This window comes from Pleurodeles waltl, chromosome 4_1, assembly GCF_031143425.1.
Source record: "Pleurodeles waltl isolate 20211129_DDA chromosome 4_1, aPleWal1.hap1.20221129, whole genome shotgun sequence".
NCBI classification, from domain to species: domain Eukaryota; kingdom Metazoa; phylum Chordata; class Amphibia; order Caudata; family Salamandridae; genus Pleurodeles; species Pleurodeles waltl.
In genome coordinates, this window is record NC_090442.1 from 1022614238 (window position 1) to 1022641725 (window position 27488).

Genomic DNA, 27488 nt, shown 5'->3' on the forward strand with positions numbered 1-27488 from the left:
TCCTGTATCTTTAATGACTTAAAAACTATCGGGGTCCTAGGGGAACCCACCACAACCGGGCTCTCCAGAGGTTAAAAATTCAACATCTGTGCAAGGGCCTTTCCTATTTGGAACAGATCCCCTTAATCGAGGAGGTACGGTCAGAGATCCTTTGGTGGTTGAACCATATGAAGCCTGGAATGACAGAGCCATATTCGGTTCTCTTCCGGACGTAGTAATAGAATTGAATGCCAGCCAGTGGGGCTGGGGAGCACATTGTGGACCGATTACAACAGGGGGTCGCTGTTCACAGGCGGAGATGAGTCTTCAATTCAATTATTTAGAGCTACTAGCGGGTTCTTTTGCCATAAAGAGTCTCTCTCCCCACAAGGGGGCTGTTGAGGATGGACAACATACCAGCAGTGAGATATATCAATAAGTTAGGGGGAATTCAGTCCAAAATGTGGGCGGAGATAGCAAAGGAATTTTGGCATTACTGCCTCCTTCACCACCTGAGTGTCACGGCAGTGTATCTCCCGGGGGCTCAAAACACCATTGCGGACTGGAACTCCAGATATTTGAGGGACGCCAGCTATTGGAGGTTGCATCAGGATCTCTTTCACCAGATTATTCTGGAACGGGGTCCTTGCGACATAGATCTTTTTGCCTCACGTCTCAATTTCCAGATTTAGATTTTCTTCAGCTGGCGTCCAGATCCGATGGAACTGGCGACAGATGCCTTCCTTCAGGATTGGAGACAATTTTGGGGATATGCTTTTCCGCCATTTGTGATGATTCCCAGGGTGTTAGCACATGTGAGAAAACGAAAAGTAGAGATTGTGCTTCTAATCCCTCTTTGGAGGGCTCAACCCTGGTTCCTGTAGCTCTGAAGTTAGCTTGCTCTCCTCCTCTTCTCATTCCGCCTCTTCGGAATCTGCTGTGGAGTCCGGAGGGCCTTGAACATCCCTTGGTTCTGTCGAACCAACTTTGGTTGATGATTTGGACGGTTTCAGGGCAAGATGGAGTTCCCCAGGCATTTCGCAACAAGCTGCAGACTTCATTAAACAAGCCTCGTCTTCAGGCACGCGTAAGTGGTATGCTTCAGCCTGGTGGAGATGGGCCAGTTGGTGTGATACACGGAGTATCGATCCCATGGGGTCGGATGTTGACATGATTGTGAACTTTCTAGCAGAACTTGCGAGTTCGGGTCTTGCCTATCGTACCGTGAATAATCTTAGGTCAGCTATTTCTGCAGGTCATTCTCAGCTGGAAGGTAAACCAGTAGGGGAGCATCCTCTTGTCTGTAAGGTGATGAAAGGGATTCGTATGAGGTCTCCTCCTCAATCTAGATATACTTCCCTTTGGGATGTTGATGTAATTTTAAAATTCTTGGATAAATGGCCTTCTAACCGTTATCTGTATAGGAAACAAATTTCAGCAAATTTAACTATGTTACTTTGCCTTATTTCTTGTAAACGTGTTTCAGATGTTAGAGCTTTAGACTTAGCGGACAGAACCCATTCGCCGGATGGAGTTACATTTAATATCACCAGAAGAACAAAGACCAATTGCAGGTTGGTAACATACCCTAGATTTCCTGATAATCAACATTTGTGTGTAGTTCAGTGCTTAAAGGATTATGAAATTGCTACTGTTGACATTAGACAAGATTTTAAAGGTCAGTTGTTAATATCTGCAAAAACCTTTTAAACCGTTTTCAGACGCTACTTTGTCTAGATGGATGAGGTGGTTGATGAATGAAGCTGGGATAGACACCTCTAAATATGGAGCTCATTCAGCTAAAGGGGCAATGGCTTCCAAGACCTTTGCACTAGGTTCTTGACTGGAGGACATTATGAGAGCAGCAGATTGGTCTTCGGAATCTACATTTAGAAAATTATATCACAAACCAGTAGTTGATGTGGTGACTGTGGTGGTTGATCAGCTTTAAACGAGCATAATCAGAGCCTCTGGTCCTGACATAGAATTAAAAAAAATTCTAGCTTACGCATCAAGAATTTTCAATTCTATTAAAGACATGGAGGCGAGGATTATGCTTTCTCTTTCTTTTACTGTTCCAAAAAAACATGGTTCCATGTGGATAAAATCCATCTGTATAGCTTCAAAGGGGAGGTCAGGAGGGGCAAAATGGCCAGGGGGCGTAGGGGTCCCTTTTCCTGCATTGTGTACTGCACACACCATACAACTTTTAACCAGGGTATTAGCAGCTTTGGATATCAGAGGGTTACTCCAAACGTGGTCCAAAGTTGTCTTGATGCCTTGGGCCCTGATGTGTGCAGGACTGTGGGCCATAGTAACCATAGCGTGCACATAACAATTAGGTAACATTCATCTTCTTCTGTCTGTGTCATCTGTGTAACAACCCTCACTGTCTAGTCTACCGTTCTTCTCCCACTGTTCCCTTTCCTCTGCTGTTGCTTCTGCTTGAATATCTCTCACACACTGCATGGTATTTTCTAATACTTCGTTCTGGGGCTCTCCCTTGATGCTACTCTCAACATATGCATTGCCAAATGGTGCTCGTGCTGTTGCTTTCGCTGTAGCATCTGCAAAAGCATTTCCTCGTCCTATATCATCAGTAATTTTTTTGTGGGCACTACACTTAATGATTGCGACCTGACGGGGCAGGCTGAGAGCATTCAAAAGTGTCACAATCAAGTTGCCATGCTGAATGGTAGTGCCATGTGACGGGATAAAGCCTCTATTCGCCCAGAGTCGCCCCAAATTATGAGCTACTCCAAACGCATATTGGCTATCAGTGTAGATATTAACACTAAGATGTTCACTTATTTCACAAGCTCTGGTGAGGGCAATTAATTCTGCAGCCTGTGCCGAATTTTGCGTGATTCTATGAGATTCAACCACTGTTTTTAATGTGGTGACGGCATAGGCTGCAGTGGTTGTACCATCTGGTAACTTGAAGCAAGACCCATCTACAAACAGCTCTCCCTGTGGGTCAGATAGGGGAGTGTCTGTTAAGTCTACCCGTCCCTTGGTTTCTTCCTCAGTGGCAAAAATGCAATTATGATCAAATTCCACATTGTCCTGAGGGAGGGGTAGTAACGTAGCTGAGTTCAAGACATTGCACCGCTTCAAAGTAATATTTGGACTGAACAATGTTAATTCGTAACCCGTTAGACGAGCACTGGTGAGGTGCTGCGTCTGTGTCTTGTTTAACAAAATATCAACTGCATGAGGAACCATCACAGTGAGCGGATTGCCACCAACAAACCCTTCACGTTGTTTCACCGCAGCTGCTGCAGAAGCCACTCCTCTAAGACAAGTAGGCAAAGCTTGCGCCACAGTGTCCAAGGTGGAAGAGAAGTATGCACAAGGGCGTTGTCTCCCACCTTGATCCTGTGTCAAAACAGACAATGTAAAGCCATGCTTTTCATGCACAAATAAAACAAATGGTTTGCTGTAATCCGGATTACCCAATACAGGAGCAGAGCACATCGCCTTTTTTAAATCCTGAAAAGCCTCCTCACATTTGTCAGTCCAACGTACAGGAGAGGGCACATCTGAAAGTGTCAGAGCAGTCAATGGTTTTGCTATAAGTGAAAAATTTGGAATCCACTGTCTGCAAAAGGATGTAAATCCCAAAAATACTCGGACTTCAGAAGGGGTGCGTGGTGCAGTCATTGTATGAACCAGTTTAATTCTGTCTGGATGTCCTTCCCTCCTTAGAGAGGAGGTGTCCTAGATAGGTGACCTCCTCTCTACAATACTGCAATTTTGGGAGGGACACCTTATGGCCCAGGGATGCTAAATGATGTAATAATGCAACAGTATCAGTCTTACATTGTGTCATGGAATCTGAGGCAATTAAAATATCGTCAATGTACTGCAGCAGTGCAGAGCCTGAAGGTGGATTGAATTGGTCTAGTTGACGTTTAAGACACTGATTATATAAACTGGGACTCTGCACAAATCCTTGTGGAGCTCTTGTCAGACAAAATGATCTATTAAAAATCGCGAAGCTAAACAAATATTGAGATTCTTCGGCAATTGGAATGCTAAAGAACGCGTTCTTCAGATCGATTACGGTGAAAAAACACGCAGAGGGTGGAATCATGGTGAAAAGACTATTCATGTCTGGGACCACGGGAAACTGGGGAATTACTATTTTATTTATTTCTCGGAGATCAATAACTAATCGATATACTGTGTTATCAGTAACTGATTGCTCACCATCTAATCTTTTAGCATCATTTTGTTTCTTTACAACAGGAAGGATTGGACTGTTACATGGGCTGCTCACTATTTCCTTTATGACACCTGCATGCACAAGATCAGATATGACTGCCTTGAGCCCTTTTTCGCTTGATTTAGGTAATTTGTTTTGCGGAACACGAGGTAACCGGGCACCTGGTTTGATTTTTATTACAATAGGGTCGATATCCATAATGCCTACATCATTTTTGCCTTTGGCCCATAAGCAAGGGTCTATTTCCTTTAGCTCTGGGGGTAAGTCGTATTCCTGTGAGAACATGCACTGAGTAGGGGAAACACTAGCCATAGTTACATAGACACCATCCATTGAACAGTGAATAACTGCATTTAATTTCTTTAACAAATCTAATGCAAACAAGTTTTCATTGCAACCTGATGTTAAAGAGAGTGTTGTGTGTACTGTAAATGGGCCTACAGTTACTCTCATAGGTGCTGAGATGGGGCTCACCACGGGGATCCCAGAAATCCCAATTGATGTGGTATGAAGCCCAGACAGGGGAGCCCCGAGGACTGCAGAATGTGCAATAGATGTTCTGGTGGCATCAGTATCTAGAAGAAACTTATGGCCCTCTCCTTCGATTTTTACATCAATGTAGGGACCATTCTGATCTACAGGAATACTTACTCGCCCCTGGCCCTGTCTGTGGCTGTCCTAATAATTGTAGGATTCAGAAAAGGAATCATCAGCATAATATTGTCGTTCAAATGCATTGTCAAAAATATTAGTGTTACGCGGGACCTGGTTCTCATTCTGCGAATTCTGATCAGTCCTACCTCTTCCTCATCCTCGTGCAGTACCTGCCGCGTTCCCTCTATTAAGTGACATACTTTGTCTTCCTTCCAGTAATGGGCAAGTATCACGCCAATGTCCATCTTGCTTATAGTAGGCACATTGGTTGATATTCAATCGGCGTTCTTGGGGTGGTGCAGATGCACCTCCGCCTCGACCCCTTCCCCGTCCCATTGGTGGGCCACCCCTTGGCTGAGGGGTTGTATCCCGCTGGGGATATGCCTGCTGTAATAGTACCTTTTTCTTCAATTCCTTTACTGACTTCTCATTCTTTTCTAATTCTTCCTTGTACCTGCTCTCATAGTATTGTGCCATCTGTAAAATCTCTGCCTGTCCCTTCGTCATCCACAAACTCTCTGTTGCTTTTAATTTTTGTGATATTTCAGGTAGAAGGCCATTAACAAAGCGTTCTACAAATAGTGTGACACCTGTTACGGTGGCGAGGTCTTGACCGCTAAAATCTATGAAAGCTTGTTGAAATCTAGTAAAATAATCTGGGACATCTTCACCTATTTTCTGTTTATAAGTGGCAAGTTTTCCCCAATCCACAATCTGAAGAGGTATAACAGTTTCTAACTTAGTCAATATCCGGTTAGGTAAATTTAAAATATCCTGATGCGGCAGGGATCCTGGTGCCCTTTGTGCTTCCCGTGATTCTAAACCCCCCCATGTATTTCCCAAAGTAGGTGCATCATCTACTCTTCAAATTTTATGCCAAACTTCAGGACCCAATAAAACACCAAAAAATAGTCAATGTCTTTGAGTGTCATGGTGGTGGTGGAAATAGCAATTCTAAGGTCCCGATAGAATCCAGCTGGATTCTTTCGAGGGTCTGGCAAGTCTTTTTTTATAGCCATTACCTCCTCCCTTTTCCATGGGATATGGACAAATTGGGCCACCGGTACGGGAGCTGGTTGTCTGGCGGCAGCTGCTGCTGCAACTGCAGCTGCAGTGGGAATATCAGGGTGTACTTCCCTCATTGGGTACCCCTTGTCATATGTATTGAGAACATCTTCTCTGGCTATAACACAAATGCGTACTCCCTCATTTATGCTGTTACTATCAAGCATACAAGCCACACTGTCCCGCCATAATTGGCGTAATTCTTGTTCATAAGGGAGAGAGGTAGAATCTGTAATACAAGAATTCCAATCCCTCTCCAATTTTTCAATCATGTACTGTAGTGCTAATTGCTGTCCAAAATGTGACATCTGTTGTATTGTGTCCATAATATCGGTGTGGGTGTAAATAGGATGTGCCATCCAGTTCTCTGACTGATTCTTGATAACCCGTTTTTCCCCCTCCCCAATAGTGGAGCAGGTACTAGGGGGCGAAATCGACTTCATAGGTGTGCTCCATATGGGTGAAAGTGAGTGAGTGGCTGTGCACCGTCGGCGTTGTCCATTTGGGGTATTAGGGGCAGGGGACATGATTGGTAACCTTGCAGTGCTGGCTGGTAGTGGTGGGGCAGGTGGCGGAGGGATTAGGACTTGGGCTATTGGGGTAGCTTGGGCTAGAGGCTGTGGTTGCTGTGGCACATGCTGCTGTAGTGGTGCACCTGGATTTCCCTAATTGTGCCCATGCTGCTGTTGCTGTACCCCCATGATAGGTTGGGCTACTGCAGGGGGTGTGTAAGGTGGAGGTGCAGTAGGGCTATTATCTAATAGCTGTAGCATTACCTCATCTTCCTCTAATGCATGTTTGGGTTCTGTTGGCTTTGATACATAACTTCCCTCCACCTGGGCCCTATGGACTCTATCTTCAGACTCAATTCTTTTCTGGGTTTGGGAATGGTGGTACAGGGCGGCTTTCTGCATGATGGTTCTCCGGTTTTCCTTCTCTAACAGTTTATCTGACTTAATTTTTCTTTTGGTGGCCTCCATTTCCCATTTTCTGTATACCTCAAACATATGTTGTCTAGCCTTTTTATGAAACAAACATTCCTGTAGGTAGGTTAGTTTCTTTAAATCAAAAGACCCATCCTCTGGACACTGGAGGTCAGGACAATGTCTAGTATATCTGCGCCATATACTACTATACAAATTATTCTCTAAACCATAATCCTTTAACATGTCCCACCCTGGTGTTCCCTTTTTTGGGATCGGTTGCTTTTTATTTAAACGTGGCACATGATTTCGGCGAAAACAAAGACATAGCCCTTGCCAACATTTTTTATTTCCCATATCTTACCTTTTAAATTTCAAAATGCAACATGCACCAAAGAAACCCTTTTTCAAAAATGCACCAAAGAAACCCTTTTTCAAATATGCACCAAAGAAATCCTTTTTCAAACGTGCACCAAAGAAACCCTTTTTCAAATGTGCACCAAAGAAAAACCTTTTTCAAATTATTTACCAACTTACAAATTGCTCCAGGCCTGGGCAAATTATTCAAACAAAACACGTGTAATACAAATTGTCAAATGGTACCTTGTACAAATGCAAATTTACCAAGAACTAATCATTCCCAAAAGTGATAAGTTATCCAAAAACAATTATTCTCTCAAATGCAAGTTAAAGCAGACAAATAGCCAGCGAGGAACAATCTTACCTGACTATCTGCTTTTTCCTGGATTTCTCTCCGGCCGCCCGTGTCAGACTAATCAGTCAAGATAAAAACCGATGTTTCAGGGACTTCGCTGGGACATCATGAGAAAGCGGGGAGAGGCCTGCCCGGTGGATAAGATGCAGCTGCTTTTGAAACTAAGTCTTTGTGCAGGGGCCCCTGGAATCTACACCTCCGGAACGGCGTCCCCCCACTGGCAGCACGTCTCGTGACAGAGCTACTGAAGATATCCACTGAAAGGTCCCTGTTCGGGTGCCAAATTGTCAAATGCACATATTTGCAGATACTTACAAATGCATTTACAAAGGAGTTTTTGACACGGAGAGCCGGAGTGAAAAATCAATGACCAAAGGTCTGTTTATTTTTGCTGCAGCAAAGAGGACAGGTTTACCACTGGCATCCCAGGCTCGAAGTAAAGTGTGCTGGCATGAAGTGATATTTATACTCATACATCAAAGGATACATAAAGTGTGTAAATAATGATATACGTCATACAGATATTTTAAGGAGTTAATCAGTTTTCCACACACCGGTTCCATTCCCAGCTTTTGCCCTCGACTCCCTTCTGCAGCTGCCTGACTCCCCACATTCTTAAGACCCTTCAAAGGATTGCGTGGTTCAAAGGTATAGATATCAGCCTTTCCCTCCCCAAAATACAACAGCCGAGGTCAGTTAGTTATTTTGAACACATGATTATAATGAGTAACTTGCCCCAGTTAGGGAAAGAAACCAGCTGCAAGCCTATGGTGTGGAACCAGGCTTATTTTACTTAAACAAATATGTGATAGACAGTGCGTTCAGAGAGGAAAAAGTTCAAACTTACACGTGTTAAAAGAAACAAATCAATTCAAAATGAATTCTAACACAGCAGAGTTCAGAAACTTGTGCCTGATGATTTGAAGCCGACTTGAAAATGAGTCTTTAATGACTTTACAAACTGGGATTTCCCGATGAATTAAGGATGACTTGAAAATTAGTATCTGGTTACTTCACAATATGTGTTTGTTCCACATGATTTAAGGATGACCTGACAATGAGTGTCTGATTACTCCCCAAGTGGTAAAATGAAGTTGATCCAGTTGATTTAATAATGATTTGATGATTACTGAAAGAGCACATCCATAATTTTAGTTTACTTTTGTTAAAAAAAGATGAACAAGTCAGATTATTTCAGAATTATCTGCAGATGACTGTAAAGTGACCATTAATCTATGGCCTGCATGTTAGATGTTGTGCTTTGCAGCAGTCGTATTACCCACCATGCTACTTTATGATCTGCCAACAATGTGGCTGGAAAAACACAGATGTCTCCTGGGATTGCAATACCACCAAAGTTATTTTGTCAATATTATTATTATTTGTTGAACATTGCTTGGCACACAAAGATCTCTGCAGCAGGTGCCCTAGCCCTATAAGATATTTTGAAAAGCACAATGTTTGCAACCAGCAAAGTAAGCTGAAAGAAAAAAGTGAGAAAATGACTTTCGTTTGTCCTTGTTGCCAATTTATTTGCAGCAGGGTTTAAAAAACACTTTATAGTATGTTGACTCTCAGACCCTTCAATTTATGACTCCCCCGCCTCCTCTGTAACTTCACATGCTTTATGCTGCTACACATTGAGTCCCAATTTAAGGCATCTTGTACTGATTGTTTTCCATTTCCAGCATGGATTAGCACATTCAAAAATTAATTTAGCACTTGTTTGTTTGATCTCTCTGTGGTCGCCATGCTAAAATAGCTGCCTTCCTAAAATATTGCAGTGTGGGTTTCTTGTAACCCCTTTTCTAGGTTTTTCTTTTTTTTACACACCGTACTGCCTGTGATTCAGCAGTGGGTCTGCAGCGAAGCCAGGTAGGAAGTAGCAGCTGGTCCAGGCATCTGCTGGTGCATTGTTGGCATGGAGCAGAGCAGAATGGAAGGAGAAAGGATTGCTATCCAATACATTGACCCCTGGTTTAGGAAATCCCAGGTGTTTTACTTCTACAGCACTGTTTGGCACATTAAGAATTTAAATTAGGACTTAGTTGGTTTTTTCATCTGTGGTCTCTGCGCCTAAAATGGCCATCATTCTACCATATTGTGGTGCTGGCTTCTTATAGTCCCTTCTCTATGTTTAGTGTTTTCAACATGCTGCCCTTGACGAGGCTGGGAAAGAGCTACAGTTACTGGGCGTCTGATGGTTCTTTGCTGGTACGGCGGGTACAGCAGAATGGAAGGAAAAAGGGCTCCTTTGCATTGTTGGTATTTTATTTGGGTGAGGCAGGAAGTTTCTTCCCTTTGTTAGTCAAGCGCACAAGCACTTTTAACTGTTGTAAGTGTTGTGGGTTTTAAACTACGCCCATCACTTTCACTCGTTCGTGGGTTTGCCTTTCAAATATCACTTGATATCATTGGTATATGTTTTACATTTGTTCTGCCTTGAGGCAATTTTTATCACGCCTTGCAGATTGCTCCGTTACATGGATTATTACACGATTGCCGATATACTTCAGCATGGTCAACTATTTTTTTTTGTCTCTCCCCCCTTCGTGCTGCAAGGCGGCCATGGTGCTCCCAGAGTGAACAGGCACAACAGCATGAACTTGATCGGAGGTATTGAAGAGCTGGTCATATTGTTCACAGTTACCTAATCAGAGTCATTTATTGTGGCTCTCTCCTTAAAACACTTGAAATTTGGTAAATGCTTTACATAAAACAAAAATCCTCAAAGCGAAAGTGTCTCTCCTGGCACAGCGGGCGAGCCAATACTACAATATTCTCTACACTTCAGAAAACCGACCCATAATGCTATTTCTGCTCATAACTCAACCTGTGTTGGTCCTAAGACAATAGGACCACCACCAAAACGTTCAGCACAGCGTACTCTTTCTGTCTAGGTTATCTCTGGGACCCCACACTACATTAGTGGGGACCTCAAAATAATATCCTCTCCCACCATTCAGTGTCTTTTTAAGCATTCTTATGGCTGGAACTTTTGTTTTCTAGCTGGGAATAGCTTGTGTTTTAAGGCCTTGTTTGTAATATCATTGCAATAGGCCTGCTACCCCTGAAAATAAGTAATAGACTATGCCCTCTAGGGGCATAGTCTAGTGTATATGGTTACTCTTCATTAGTTATCACCATTTTCTTTTTGTATTATTTATTGCCATTTTCTTGTTGTGTGGTTATGCCTTCTAAGGGCTAACTATATAGTTACATGACCATGTTTCTTACAAATGCTATTTTCATTGTGGTGCCCTCTAGGGATTGTTACTTTTACAAATCATTTTTGCTCATAACCCAGCCTGTGGTGGTCCTAGGACAAGGGGACCACCTTCAAAACATTGACCACTACGTGCTCTTTCTGTGTACATCAGCTTAGGGTCCCCACACTAAGTTAGTGGGGTCTCAAAAAATAACCCCTCCCACTATTCACTGTCTTTTAAGCTTTTTCACGGCTAGAACTTTTGTTTTACAGCAGGAAGAAGCTTTGTTTTAAAGGCCTTGTTTGTAATAATAATGTAGTTGGCTTGCTAGCCCTAAACTTCTCTCTAGGGGCTAGGTATATGGTTACACTGTGTTACTTTTTCTTGTGTTTTTATGTGTGGAGTTATGCCCTCCAGAGGCTAACAATATGGTTACATGACCATGTTTTTTTTTACAAATGATATTTTGGTTATGGTGCCCTCCAGGGGCTGTTTTGAGCATTACAGTCTAATGCAAAAAGTTTATTTCTGATAAAGGTTTAAATGATAATTGTATACGTTTTAGCAATCTCTCCTCATTACAATTATGACCATAATTCAGGCCAACTTAACATCCTTATTACACTATGACTGTTTGAACACTCTTGATATGTTTGGGTGACCCTTCTATTTTATTTCTCCTCAGTGGCAGTCTTGTGTCTTTTTTGGGGGAATTGTGTTAGTCAGCCAGCAACTTTGATGGTGGGGTGGTGAAAGTGGTATTCTATTGGAATTAACATGCAGATTTAAATTAGGATGCTAAATGGCAACATTTTCATTTTTTGCTGCAGACGGGGGAAGAAGGTAACCGGAAGTGCTTTAGTTATATGCAGGGCCACTGGAATTATATGACAGGAAAAGATGAAATTATGAGGCAGGGTTGACCAGTTTATGTGGCAAGAAAAGTCCAGTTATGAATTTACAGTGCCAAATGCCAATAGCTCTAACTCAAGCAAATGTGAGACGTATTTCATTGCAAATGCTTGTTTGACTCTATGGTATCCAGGTTACCTGTGCCTACATGCTCTGGGATGTGGTGATGGAAGGGAGCGGGGAGTGTCAGTTGGAAGGTATACTGATGGAGTGAGGACGCTACCAGCTTGCTCTCGAAGAAACATACAACTTACCTTCTTGTCCGAGCGTCGTTCTCACAAATTGGCGATAAATGTGAGCCCTTCTACTCCACATGATCTCTGGGTGACTCTGAGTGCCTGCAGGGTGGAGAGCAAGCTGAGGACGGAGACATTGCAGGTGCAATCTGGTGGTTTGTTTTGCAGTATTCCTGGAGCTGCTGGTGTTGAGGAGCACAATCGCGATTGTCCAGCTGGGGAAGTTGGATTTTTGGTGTGGGACTGGTAGTGAGCGCAAGCATTTTCTGAAGTATTGCTCGATCTCATGCCAAGTAACAGGTGCATCAGAACGTGAGGTGAGGTACAGAGTGTGGCAGTGTGGTGAAGTCCTACTAGCAATCCTGTTTTCACGCGGAGACGTAGGTAGCAGCTGGTACAAGTCACAGCTGCATTAGTGTGGCCGCACATAACTGACACCCTGCTTATGTCTATGTCAACGCCATTTTGGATTTGTACAGTTACGTTGCAACTCCAAGACGTATCAGAGCTCTTTGACCAGTAATTGGTTTTGTCCTGTGGTGCACTTTCATGGTGAATCGCACACCTCATATCCAGCAATTTACAGATATGATTCTGCATGTCATGGTAATTTGCACACCTTATGATATCAGCATCACTCAGGGTGAGTTACAGTGAACAGTGATGATTGAGAGGAACCCTGAGTGTTTTCTTCAAAGATGTTCTCGGGCATCACAGTGATACACACACTTTATTATGATATCATTGTATATACAACATTAATTTTAACACTTAATATTGAAATGCTAAAAATTTTAGGAAGTGTATAGAGTTATACTGTGCTTTTCCAATGTGATTTGCACACTAATTCTTGGAGCAAGCAACATTGTTGGAATTTTAGAGTGTCTTACAATTTTAAGTCTATTAGTATACATATGTGTGCTGTGGGACACATATATTGCTTGTATCATTAGGGGGCTGTAAGGAAATGCCTCCTTGGCATGGTTGCCCCCTGACTTTTTGCCTTTGCTGATGCTATGTTTACAATTGAAAGTGTGCTGAGGCCTGCTAACCAGGCCCCAGCACCAGTGTTCTTTCCCTAACCTGTACTTTTGTATCCACAATTGGCAGACCCTGGCATCCAGATAAGTCCCTTGTAACTGGTACTTCTAGTACCAAGGGCCCTGATGCCAAGGAAGGTCTCTAAGGGCTGCAGCATGTCTTATGCCACCCTGGAGACCTCTCACTCAGCACAGACACACTGCTTGCCAGCTTGTGTGTGCTAGTGAGAACAAAACGAGTAAGTCGACATGGCACTCCCCTCAGGGTGCCATGCCAGCCTCTCACTGCCTATGCAGTATAGGTAAGACACCCCTCTAGCAGGCCTTACAGCCCTAAGGCAGGGTGCACTATACCATAGGTGAGGGTACCAGTGCATGAGCATGGTACCCCTACAGTGTCTAAACAAAACCTTAGACATTGTAAGTGCAGGGTAGCCATAAGAGTATATGGTCTGAGAGTCTGTCAAACACGAACTCCACAGCACCATAATGGCTACACTGAAAACTGGGAAGTTTGGTATCAAACTTCTCAGCACAATAAATGCACACTGATGCCAGTGTACATTTTATTGCAAAATACACCCCAGAGGGCACCTTAGAGGTGCCCCCTGAAACTTAACCGACTGTCTGTGTAGGCTGACTAGTTCCAGCAGCCTGCCACACTAGAGACATGTTGCTGGCCCCATGGGGAGAGTGCCTTTGTCACTCTGAGGCCAGTAACAAAGCCTGCACTGGGTGGAGATGCTAACACCTCCCCCAGGCAGGAGCTGTGACACCTGGCGGTGAGCCTCAAAGGCTCACCCCTTTGTCACAGCCCAGCAGGGCACTCCAGCTTAGTGGAGTTGCCCGCCCCCTCCGGCCACGGCCCCCACTTTTGGCGGCAAGGCTGGAGGGAACAAAGAAAGCAACAAGGAGGAGTCACTGGCCAGTCAGGACAGCCCCTAAGGTGTCCTGAGCTGAAGTGACTCTAACTTTTAGAAATCCTCCATCTTGCAGATGGAGGATTCCCCCAATAGGGTTAGGATTGTGACCCCCTCCCCTTGGGAGGAGGCACAAAGAGGGTGTACCCACCCTCAGGGCTAGTAGCCATTGGCTACTAACCCCCCAGACCTAAACACGCCCTTAAACTTAGTATTTAAGGGCTACCCTGAACCCTAGAAAATTAGATTCCTGCAACAACAAGAAGAAGGACTGCCCAGCTAAAAACCCCTGCAGAGGAAGACCAGAAGACAACAACTGCCTTGGCTCCAGAAACTCACCGGCCTGTCTCCTGCCTTCCAAAGAACTCTGCTCCAGCGACGCCTTCCAAAGGGACCAGCGACCTCTGAATCCTCTGAGGACTGCCCTGCTTCGACGACGACAAGAAACTCCCGAGGACAGCGGACCTGCTCCAAAAAGACTGCAACTTTGTTTCAAGAAGCAGCTTTAAAGAACCCTGCAACTCCCCGCAAGAAGCGTGAGACTTGCAACACTGCACCCGGCGACCCCGACTCGGCTGGTGGAGAACCAACACCTCAGGGAGGACCCCCGGACTACTCCACGACTGTGAGTACCAAAACCTGTCCCCCCTGAGCCCCCACAGCGCCGCCTGCAGAGGGAATCCCGAGGCTTCCCCTGACCGCGACTCTCTGAAACCTAAGTCCCGACGCCTGGAAAAGACCCTGCACCCGCAGCCCCCAGGACCTGAAGGACCGGACTTTCACTGCAGAAGTGACCCCCAGGAGTCCCTCTTCCTTGCCCAAGTGGAGGTTTCCCCGAGGAAGCCCCCCCTTGCCTGCCTGCAGCGCTGAAGAGATCCCTTGATCTCTCATTGACTTCCATTGCGAACCCGACGCTTGTTCTAACACTGCACCCGGCCGCCCCCGCGCCGCTGAGGGTGAAATTTCTGTGTGGGCTTGTGTCCCCCCCGGTGCCCTACAAAACCCCCCTGGTCTGCCCTCCGAAGACGCGGGTACTTACCTGCAAGCAGACCGGAACCGGGGCACCCCCTTCTCTCCATTATAGCCTATGTGTTTTGGGCACCACTTTGAACTCTGCACCTGACCGGCCCTGAGCTGCTGGTGTGGTAACTTTGGGGTTGCTCTGAACCCCCAACGGTGGGCTACCTTGGACCAAGAACTGAACCCTGTAAGTGTCTTACTTACCTGGTAAAACTAACAAAAACTTACCTCCCGCAGGAACTGTGAAAATTGCACTGTGTCCACTTTTAAAGTAGCTATTTGTGAATAACTTGAAAAGTATACATGCAATTGAAATGATTCAAAGTTCCTAATGTACTTACCTGCAATACCTTTCAAACAAGATATTACATGTTAAATTTGAACCTGTGGTTCTTAAAATAAACTAAGAAAAGATATTTTTCTATAACAAAACCTATTGGCTGGATTTGTCTCTGAGTGTGTGTACCTCATTAATTGCCTGTGTGTATGTACAACAAATGCTTAACACTACTCCTTGGATAAGCCTACTGCTCGACCACACAACCACAAAATAGAGCATTAGTATTATCTATTTTTACCACTATTTTACCTCTAAGGGGAACCCTTGGACTCTGTGCATGCTATTCCTTACTTTGAAATAGCACATACAGAGCCAACTTCCTACATTGGTGGATCAGCGGTGGGGTACAAGACTTTGCATTTGCTGGACTACTCAGCCAATACCTGATCACACGACAAATTCCAAAATTGTCATTAGAAATTGATTTTTGCAATTTGAAAAGTTTTCTAAATTCTTAAAAGATCTGCTAGGGCCTTGTGTTAGATCCTGTTTAGCATTTCTTTTAGAGTTTAAAAGTTTGTAAAAGTTTGAATTAGATTCTAGAACCAGTTTTAGATTCTTAAAAAGTATTCCAACTTTTAGAAGCAAAATGTCTAGCACAGATGTGGCTGTGGTGGAACTCGACACCACACCTTACCTCCATCTACAGATGAGAGAGCTAAGGTCACTCTGTAAACTAAAGAAAATAACCATAGGCCCCAAACCTACCAAAATACAGCTCCAGGAGCTTTTGGCAGAGTTTGAAAAGGCCAACCCCTCTGAGGGTGGCAACTCAGAGGAAGAGGATAGTGAATTGGAGGAAGATTCCCCCCTACCAGTCCTATCTAGGGAGGACAGGGCCTCTTAAGCCCTGACTCCAAAAATACTAGTCAGAGATACTGGCTCCCTCACAGGAGGGACCAACAACTCTGAAATCACTGAGGATAACTCCAGTGAAGAGGACATCCAGTTAGCCAGGATGGCCAAAAGATTGGCTTTGGAAAGACAGATCCTAGCCATAGAGAGGGAAAGACAAGAGATGGGCCTAGGACCCATCAATGGTGGCAGCAACATAAATAGGGTCAGAGATTCTCCTGACATGTTGAAAATCCCTAAAGGGATTGTAACTAAATATGAAGATGGTGATGACATCACCAAATGGTTCACAGCTTTTGAGAGGGCTTGTGTAACCAGAAAAGTGAACAGATCTCACTGGGGTGCTCTCCTTTGGGAAATGTTCACAGGAAAGTGTAGGGATAGACTCCTCACACTCTCTGGAAAAGATGCAGAATCTTATGACCTCATGAAGGGTACCCTGATTGAGGGCTTTGGATTCTCCACTGAGGAGTATAGGATTAGATTCAGGGGGGCTCAAAAATCCTCGAGCCAGACCTGGGTTGACTTTGTAGACTACTCAGTAAAAACACTAGATGGTTGGATTCAAGGCAGTGGTGTAAGTAATTATGATGGGCTGTACAATTTATTTGTGAAAGAACACCTGTTAAGTAATTGTTTCAATGATAAACTGCATCAGCATCTGGTAGACCTAGGACCAATTTCTCCCCAAGAATTGGGAAAGAAGGCGGACCATTGGGTCAAGACTAGGGTGTCCAAAACTTCCACAGGGGGTGACCAAAAGAAAGGGGTCACAAAACCTCCCCAGGGGAAAGGTGGTGAGACAGCCAAAACTAAAAATAGTAAAGAGTCTTCTACAGGCCCCCAAAAACCTGCACAGGAGGGTGGGCCCAGAGCCTCTTCACAAACCAATCCTGGGTACAAGGGTAAAAACTTTGATCCCAAAAAGGCCTGGTGTCGAAACTGTAGTCAGTCTGGACACCAAACTGGAGACAAGGCCTGTCCCAAGAAAAGTTCCACTCCAAACTCCAATCCAGGTAACACTGGAATGGCTAGTCTCCAAGTGGGATCAACAGTGTGCCCAGAGCAAATCAGGGTCCACACTGAAGCTACTCTAGTCTCTGAGGGTGGGGTGGATTTAGCCACACTAGCTGCCTGGCCTCCTAACATGCAAAAATACAGGCAGCAGCTCTTTATTAATGGGACAAGTGTAGAGGGCCTGAGGGATACAGGTGCCAGTGTCACCATGGTGACAGAGAAACTGGTTTCCCCTGGCCAATACCTGACTGGAAAAACTTATACAGTCACCAATGCTGACAATCAAACTAAAGCACATCCCATGGCAATGGTAACTTTAGAATGGGGAGGGGTCAATGGCCTGAAACAGGTGGTGGTCTCCTCAAACATCCCAGTAGACTGTCTGCTTGGAAATGACCTGGAGTCCTCAGCATGGGCTGAGGTAGAGCTAAAAACCCATGCAGCCATGCTGGGTATCCCTGAACTGGTGTGTGTAAAAACAAGAGCACAATGCAAGGCACAGGGTGAAAAAGTAGAGCTGGAGTCTGGAAAAATGGCCCAGCCTACCAAGAGATAAGGAAAGTCAGTTGGGAAACCAACTGCAACACAGTCAGAAAAAGAGAGCCTCTCTTCTCAGGAAGAAGTTCTGCCCTATGAGGGAACTGAGCCTTTGGAGCTTGAACCTTATCAGGTTGAGCTCTTAGGCCCAGGGGGACCCTCAAGGGAGGAGCTGTGTAAGGGACAAGAAACCTGTCCCTCTCTTGAAGGCCTTAGGCAGCAAGCTGCTGAAGAGTCCAAGGGCAAGAAAAATGGAACACATAGGGTCTATTGGGAAGATGGACTCCTGTACACTGAGGCCAGAGACCCCAAACCTGGTGCCACTAGGAGAGTGGTAGTGCCTCAGTCGTTCAGAGAGTTTATTCTGACCTTAGCCCATGATATTCCCCTTGCTGGGCATTTGGGACAAACCAAGACGTGGGAGAGGTTAGTCAACCACTTCTACTGGCCCAATATGTCCCAGAAGGTTAAGGAGTTTTGCCTCTCCTGCCCCACCTGTCAATCCAGTGGTAAGACAGGTGGGCACCCAAAGGCCCCCCTCATTCCACTTCCAGTGGTGGGGGTCCCCTTTGAAAGAGTGGGTGTGGACATAGTTGGTCCACTGGAACCTCCCACAGCCTCAGGAAATATGTACATCCTAGTAGTAGTGGATCATGCTACTAGGTATCCTGAAGCTATTCCCCTTAGGTCGACTACTGCCCCTGCAGTAGCCAAGGCCCTCATTGGTATCTTTACCAGAGTGGGTTTCCCTAAGGAGGTGGTGTCTGACAGAGGTACCAACTTCATGTCAGCATACCTAAAACACATGTGGAATGAGTGTGGAGTGACTTACAAATTCACTACACCATACCATCCACAAACTAATGGCTTAGTTGAGAGATTCAACAAGACATTAAAAGGCATGATCATGGGGCTCCCAGAAAAACTCAAAAGGAGATGGGCTGTCCTCTTGCCATGTCTGCTTTTTGCTTACAGAGAGGTGCCACAGAAGGGAGTAGGATTCTCACCCTTTGAACTTCTGTTTGGCCACCCTGTAAGGGGACCACTTGCTCTTGTTAAAGAAGGCTGGGAGAGACCTCTTCATGAGCCTAAACAAGACATAGTGGACTATGTACTTGGCCTTCGCTCTAGAATGGCAGAGTACATGGAAAAGGCAACCAAAAACCTTGAGGCCAGCCAACAGCTCCAGAAGTTTTGGTATGACCAAAAGGCTGCACTGGTTGAGTTCCAACCAGGGCAGAAAGTCTGGGTTCTGGAGCCTGTGGCTCCCAGGGCACTCCAGGACAAATGGAGTGGCCCTTACCCAGTGCTAGAAAGGAAGAGTCAGGTCACCTACCTGGTGGACCTGGGCACAAGCAGGAGCCCCAAGAGGGTGATCCATGTGAACCGCCTTAAGCTCTTCCATGACAGGGCTGACGTGAATCTGTTGATGGTAACAGATGAGGATCAGGAGGCAGAGAGTGAACCTCTCCCTGATCTTCTGTCATCAGACCCAAAAGATGGCTCAGTAGATGGAGTGATCTACTCAGACACCCTCTCTGGCCAACAGCAAGCTGATTGTAGGAGAGTCCTACAACAGTTTCCTGAACTCTTCTCCTTAACCCCTGGTCAGACACACCTGTGTACCCATGATGTGGACACAGGAGACAGCATGCCTGTCAAAAACAAAATCTTTAGACAGTCTGACCATGTTAAGGAAAGCATCAAGGTGGAAGTCCACAAGATGCTGGAATTGGGAGTAATTGAGCGCTCTGACAGCCCCTGGGCTAGCCCAGTGGTCTTAGTCCCCAAACCTCACACCAAAGATGGAAAGAAAGAGATGAGGTTTTGTGTGGATTACAGAGGGCTCAATTCTGTCACCAAGACAGATGCTCATCCAATTCCTAGAGCTGATGAGCTCATAGATAAATTAGGTGCTGCCAAATTCTTAAGTACCTTTGACTTGACAGCAGGGTACTGGCAAATAAAAATGGCACCTGGAGCAAAAGAGAAAACAGCATTCTCCACACCTGATGGGCATTATCAGTTTACTGTTATGCCCTTTGGTTTAAAGAATGCCCCTGCCACCTTCCAAAGGTTGGTGAATCAAGTCCTTGCTGGCTTGGAGTCCTTTAGCACAGCTTATCTTGATGATATTGCTGTCTTTAGCTCCACCTGGTAGGATCACCTGGTCCACCTGAAGAAGGTTTTGAAGGCTCTGCAATCTGCAGGCCTCTCTATCAAGGCATCCAAATGCCAGATAGGGCAGGGAACTGTGGTTTACTTGGGCCACCTTGTAGGTGGAGGCCAAGTTCAGCCACTCCAACCCAAGATCCAGACTATTCTGGACTGGGTAGCTCCAAAAACCCAGACTCAAGTCAGGGCATTCCTTGGCTTGACTGGGTATTACAGGAGGTTTGTGAAGGGATATGGATCCATTGTGACAGCCCTCACTGAACTCACCTCCAAGAAAATGCCCAAGAAAGTGAACTGGACTGTGGAATGCCAACAGGCCTTTGACACCCTGAAACAAGTAATGTGCTCAGCACCAGTTCTAAAAGCTCCAGATTATTCTAAGCAGTTCATTGTGCAGACAGATGCCTCTGAACATGGGATAGGGGCAGTTTTGTCCCAAACAAATGATGATGGCCTTGACCAGCCTGTTGCTTTCATTAGCAGGAGGTTACTCCCCAGGGAGCAGCGTTGGAGTGCCATTGAGAGGGAGGCCTTTGCTGTGGTTTGGTCCCTGAAGAAGCTGAGAACATACCTTTTTGGGACTCACTTCCTAGTTCAAACTGACCACAGACCTCTCAAATGGCTGATGCAAATGAAAGGTGAAAATCCTAAACTGTTGAGGTGGTCCATCTCCCTACAGGGAATGGACTTTATAGTGGAACACAGACCTGGGACTGCCCATGCCAATGCAGATGGCCTTTCCAGGTTCTTCCACTTAGAAAATGAAGACTCTCTTGGGAAAGGTTAGTCTCATCCTCTTTCGTTTGGGGGGGGGTTGTGTAAGGAAATGCCTCCTTGGCATGGTTGCCCCCTGACTTTTTGCCTTTGCTGATGCTATGTTTACAATTGAAAGTGTGCTGAGGCCTGCTAACCAGGCCCCAGCACCAGTGTTCTTTCCCTAACCTGTACTTTTGTATCCACAATTGGCAGACCCTGGCATCCAGATAAGTCCCTTGTAACTGGTACTTCTAGTACCAAGGGCCCTGATGCCAAGGAAGGTCTCTAAGGGCTGCAGCATGTCTTATGCCACCCTGGAGACCTCTCACTCAGCACAGACACACTGCTTGCCAGCTTGTGTGTGCTAGTGAGAACAAAACGAGTAAGTCGACATGGCACTCCCCTCAGGGTGCCATGCCAGCCTCTCACTGCCTATGCAGTATAGGTAAGACACCCCTCTAGCAGGCCTTACAGCCCTAAGGCAGGGTGCACTATACCATAGGTGAGGGTAGCAGTGCATGAGCATGGTACCCCTACAGTGTCTAAACAAAACCTTAGACATTGTAAGTGCAGGGTAGCCATAAGAGTATATGGTCTGAGAGTCTGTCAAACACGAACTCCACAGCACCATAATGGCTACACTGAAAACTGGGAAGTTTGGTATCAAACTTCTCAGCACAATAAATGCACACTGATGCCAGTGTACATTTTATTGCAAAATACACCCCAGAGGGCACCTTAGAGGTGCCCCCTGAAACTTAACCGACTGTCTGTGTAGGCTGACTAGTTCCAGCAGCCTGCCACACTAGAGACATGTTGCTGGCCCCATGGGGAGAGTGCCTTTGTCACTCTGAGGCCAGTAACAAAGCCTGCACTGGGTGGAGATGCTAACACCTCCCCCAGGCAGGAGCTCTGACACCTGGCGGTGAGCCTCAAAGGCTCACCCCTTTGTCACAGCCCAGCAGGGCACTCCAGCTTAGTGGAGTTGCCCGCCCCCTCCGGCCACGGCCCCCACTTTTGGCGGCAAGGCTGGAGGGAACAAAGAAAGCAACAAGGAGGAGTCACTGGCCAGTCAAGACAGCCCCTAAGGTGTCCTGAGCTGAAGTGACTCTAACTTTTAGAAATCCTCCATCTTGCAGATGGAGGATTCCCCCAATAGGGTTAGGATTGTGACCCCCTCCCCTTGGGAGGAGGCACAAAGAGGGTGTACCCACCCTCAGGGCTAGTAGCCATTGGCTACTAACCCCCCAGACCTAAACACGCCCTTAAACTTAGTATTTAAGGGCTACCCTGAACCCTAGAAAATTAGATTCCTGCAACAACAAGAAGAAGGACTGCCCAGCTAAAAACCCCTGCAGAGGAAGACCAGAAGACAACAACTGCCTTGGCTCCAGAAACTCACCGGCCTGTCTCCTGCCTTCCAAAGAACTCTGCTCCAGCGACGCCTTCCAAAGGGACCAGCGACCTCTGAATCCTCTGAGGACTGCCCTGCTTCGACGACGACAAGAAACTCCCGAGGACAGCGGACCTGCTCCAAAAAGACTGCAACTTTGTTTCAAGAAGCAGCTTTAAAGAACCCTGCAACTCCCCGCAAGAAGCGTGAGACTTGCAACACTGCACCCGGCGACCCCGACTCGGCTGGTGGAGAACCAACACCTCAGGGAGGACCCCCGGACTACTCCACGACTGTGAGTACCAAAACCTGTCCCCCCTGAGCCCCCACAGCGCCGCCTGCAGAGGGAATCCCGAGGCTTCCCCTGACCGCGACTCTCTGAAACCTAAGTCCCGACGCCTGGAAAAGACCCTGCACCTGCAGCCCCCAGGACCTGAAGGACCGGACTTTCACTGCAGAAGTGACCCCCAGGAGTCCCTCTCCCTTGCCCAAGTGGAGGTTTCCCCGAGGAAGCCCCCCCTTACCTGCCTGCAGCGCTGAAGAGATCCCTTGATCTCTCATTGACTTCCATTGCGAACCCGACGCTTGTTCTAACACTGCACCCGGCCGCCCCCGCGCCGCTGATGGTGAAATTTCTGTGTGGGCTTGTGTCCCCCCCGGTGCCCTACAAAACCCCCCTGGTCTGCCCTCCGAAGACGCGGGTACTTACCTGCAAGCAGACCGGAACCGGGGCACCCCCTTCTCTCCATTATAGCCTATGCGTTTTGGGCACCACTTTGAACTCTGCACCTGACCGGCCCTGAGCTGCTGGTGTGGTAACTTTGGGGTTGCTCTGAACCCCCAACGGTGGGCTACCTTGGACCAAGAACTGAACCCTGTAAGTGTCTTACTTACCTGGTAAAACTAACAAAAACTTACCTCCCCCAGGAACTGTGAAAATTGCACTAAGTGTCCACTTTTAAAGTAGCTATTTGTGAATAACTTGAAAAGTATACATGCAATTGAAATGATTCAAAGTTCCTAATGTACTTACCTGCAATACCTTTCAAACAAGATATTACATGTTAAATTTGAACCTGTGGTTCTTAAAATAAACTAAGAAAAGATATTTTTCTATAACAAAACCTATTGGCTGGATTTGTCTCTGAGTGTGTGTACCTCATTTATTGCCTGTGTGTATGTACAACAAATGCTTAACACTACTCCTTGGATAAGCCTACTGCTCGACCACACTACCACAAAATAGAGCATTAGTATTATCTATTTTTACCACTATTTTACCTCTAAGGGGAACCCTTGGACTCTGTGCATGCTATTCCTTACTTTGAAATAGCACATACAGAGCCAACTTCCTACAGGGGCAATTTTCTATACTGTGTAACTTACCAATACTAAATAATGAGTTGCCAAAAGTGTGGCCTCACTCCCCCTTCGCCATTTCTTCCACAACCTGGTAATCCTTTATTTAAATGGCCAGACTGGAAAGAATACCTTATTAATTACATTTCTGCTCTACAGGGGGATTATGATAAGAAGTTTACTCCTTCTAGAAGAAAAAGATTCTACTACCCAGTCTTGGCCTTCATGGTTTGCATGTATACACTCAGATGAGAAAAAACAACAAGACCTGCTGACAGCGCAGAGGCATTTAATGATGCCCTGGAAGATTTAGATGCTCACTACCAAACAGCTGTTTGTGCGGCTATTGACAGGTACCCAATTTTCCAAAGGAAACAAGAAAAGACTGTGTCAGTAGAGGACTATGTAGTTGCACTCAAGAAACTGGTAATTATGGGTACATTTGGGGCGTTGCATGATGACCTCATAAGAGATCAGTTGGTAATGCATTCTAATAATGCAGGTATCCAAGAGAAACTGTAGGGGTGTGGCAACTCACTGTTAAATGAAATATGTGCTATTGTAAAGAAGGCTGAAATGTCTGATAGGTGTGCCAAGGCTGCTTTGAAAAGTAGTGGTGAAAGGGAGTCAGTATGCAAGGTGTCTATTCCCAAGGATGATGAGAAGAAAAGTGGAGATACAGAGTAGCAAGGGTCTTGGTGGAAGAAGTCAGTTAAAAGTAAACCTGAGTTGCATGGCAAGCAGCCCCAGTGTTTAAGATAAGGAAGTAGGCCCTATGGCCAGGGTCAAAAATTGGCCTGCGGTTAAATCCAAGTGTGCATATTGCAGAATCGTTGGCCATTTTGCCAAGGTTTGCAGGAAGAAGAATAAAAAAGGAGACAGGAATACTATTATGTGTGTGATGGATTATGAGGCTGGTGTGGAAGGAGAAAAAACCCAGGGTCACCGTATACCATTGTGCCGTGTTCTGTGTGGGAGGACAAGTTTGCAGTTGTTTTGGGTGGCCATTTGAATCCTACAGATGTACATCCTGTTACTTTTACAGCCAAAACAATCCCTATGGTAGGTTTTCTCTCTTTATTTTAAGCATGAGTCTCGGTTTCACAGTGATTAGCCTACAACCCACTGGGCCCGCCGTGATACAACATGCAGAGAGTATCACGTAAGCAAGGACACATTGGTAGCCCAGAGGCTGCAGGAGCCATCAAACTTTGTGAGAAGCCGTGTTTGAGGAAAAAGAAACACAAACAACCCCTACCCACCCACCCACCCCCATACCCTGGTGCGGTTTCATCTGTATCAGCCTATATTGTACTGCTATAGTGACTCAAGAGGGGAATGCCCATCATGTGTGGTGTGCCAGTAAGGTGGTGTTCACGCCAGGGGTCTGATCAGGAATCAGCCGCAGAAGTTTCAAATAGACAGGGCAAGTTAATTTTTTTAATTCAGTAAAGAGGGGGTTTATGAAGGGGGCCCATAGTTCAGCATATGTGGCACAGTCTGCTTAAGTAGACATAGCTAACTTCACCATCCCCAGTATAAACCAAAGTTTGTTTAGCCAGGAAGTATGGGCTGGTGTCTTGTCGGTGCCCCAGAGAGATAGGATAACCTGCTGGGCCGCTGCTAATGCCAGGGCCATTTGCCCCCCTCGTACAGAGCGCAGTGGGTATGTCAAAGGGTTGGGCAGGCCCAGGAGCGTGTAGGCGGGGAATCGTGGAATATAGGTGTTGTAAGCTGTATCAACATCATCTAAAACCTGCTCCCAGTACCGTGTTAGTTTCAGACAGTGCCTTGGGAGGTGTACAAAGGTCCCGGTGGCATCACAACCCCACAGTTTTATATGTGGATTCAGTGGCAGCTGTATTGTACGTAGTAATGGACTCTGTAAAAGATGTCCTTCCACTCCTGGGCTGTCAGTGTTCTACCCAGTTCTGCCTCCCACCCGAGCTGTCCCATGGACTTGGGTGAACTGTCCTCCTGTGTCAGGAATGTATAGAGTTCAGATATGAGTGGTTTGTTGTCTTGTTTAAGTAGGAGCCACCTTTCAAAGGGAAATAGCGGTCTACTCGATCCCGGCTGGATCCCAGTCATTGATACCCAATGAAAGACTTGGAGGTAGTGTACGTAATCGGCATCCATCAGGGAATAGTCATCCTTCAGTTGGATTAGCCCTTGGGTGTCAAAGAGATTGCCTATCCGCTTACATTCGGACATTAATACTGAGAATTTTAGGTTCCATTGCACCTTAGAGGATTGTGCAGGCGTCTAGGGAGGTCCCAGTAGGTCATCGGGCAACAGTTCCATGTAGTGCAGAGACAGATAAGGCAGTAAGAAAATCTGTGGCAGCTAGAGGCACCAGGGTAGCCAAACATACCCCTCCAAAACAACAGAAGAAGAATCTAATCTTCAAAACATATAACAGTCCATTAACCATGGAAACATAGAATAGTATGTGGCCCAGGCAGGTTGGTTGTGGGGGGAGAAATGTCCACCCAGGGGCTGCTGTATCTTCGGAGGCAAAAAGGGTAGTTCCGAATCAAAAAAGTAGAGTCCCCTAGCCTGCACCTTCCCCTTTGTGCTCCTCCCTTGCAGTTTGGATGTTGAAGTTGGATGTCCCATTTTAGGAAGAGTCTACTTTACCAGTGTCCCCTGATAGCAAGTTCAGATTAGCCTGTCTTTCTAGAGCCATGGTTTCAGGATCCGGACAAGCCACACTAGTAGTGTGATTTGCTTGGCATTTCTGTAGATGACTCTGTGATTTTGGGCCTCTGGGGCTAGCTGGGCGGTCATCTGTGGGAGTCTCCTCAATACCCATTACGTGGCAAGCCTCTTGGAGAGAGTGGATCTGGTGGAGTTTTCCTTCACGGCAAAAGATGAACTGAAAGGGGTGGCCCCAAGAGTAAGAGACACCAAGTATCCGCAGGTGAGCAGTGACAGGCGGAAAGCGTGCCACATCTGGAGCGTGATGACCTGAAAGAGCAAAGGAGTATGCCCTCTGAATTTAAATGGGTGTAAGGCCTGAGCATTGCACACTATGGCCTCCTTCAGCTGAAAATCATGCAGGCACCAGGATATCTGAAGATAGGCTTTTGCCGGGGGGGGTAGCCTACACGGTGAAGCCTATTGAGTTTTATTGCTGCTTCAGGAGGATCACCTGATATTTGCTGGAAGAGAGCCGTGGCATAGTCAAAGAGGTCAGTTCCCTCCGAGATAGTGGGGATGCCCCAGATTAGAATTTTGTTTTGTCTAGAGTGGTTCTCAAAGTCTTCCTTGTGCGCCTGTAAGTCCAGTTGTTGGTCCTGAAGCTGAACGATTTCTTGCTGAAACCCTTCTATTTCCTCGTTGCGCCCATCATGCTTGTCTTCCAGTGCAGAGACCCTCTCACCGATATCATCCAGGTCGCGGCGTATGTCCTGCCACTCAGCTAAGAGGTTTTTCTTGACCACTTGTAGGTCGTCGTAGAGAGAGGAGTATAGGGACTCCGATAAGACCCGTGTCACTGGGCTGTCCGTTTCCAGCACGATTGTGCTCACTGGTAGAAATTCTATTTCTTGTTGCGCCCATCATGCTTGTCTTCCAGTGCAGAGACCCTCTCACCGATATCATCCAGGTCGTGGCGTATGTCCTGCCACTCAGCTAAGAGGTTTTTCTTTACCACTTGTAGGTCGTCGTAGAGAGAGGAGTATAGGGACTCCAATAAGACCTGTGTCACTGGGCTGTCCGTTTCCAGCACGATTGTGCTCACTGGTAGAAATTCTATCACCTGTTGAGCCTTCGAGGGTCTCGTCATCATACCCCGGATGGAGCGATCTTTTTTTGTTCTGGGTTGCGGACATGGCGATGGCGTCCACTTTCCATCGTCAGGCAGTCTCAGCCACAAAAGGCAGTGGGGCTCTCCCTCTTCCTAGGGCCCAGGGAAAGTCACAGAAAGGAGGATAACAAGCCCGCTCGCAGTGCTGGCCCCAAAGAGAGAATCCCTTAGATGCTTGGAGAGCAGCCTCGCTAAAAATGTGCAGCCCAAGGAGTAGTCTCGGGCCTGCCTTAGGGTGATCACTGAGTGGGCTTCAGGTTTAGAAGACTGGGACCGTGCAGATCTCCCAGAAAGCGAGTGCAGAGGGTTAGCTGATGGAGTGTTGCATTAGGCAAAGCGCAGCA

General features: G+C 46.2%; 1 protein-coding gene across 6 annotated transcripts in view; it reads left to right on the plus strand.

Moving 5' to 3' along the window:
* The window catches only part of LOC138288372 (uncharacterized), a 137475-nt gene that overhangs the window by 7284 nt on the left and 102703 nt on the right, over nt 1-27488 (plus strand). The window lies entirely within an intron of this gene.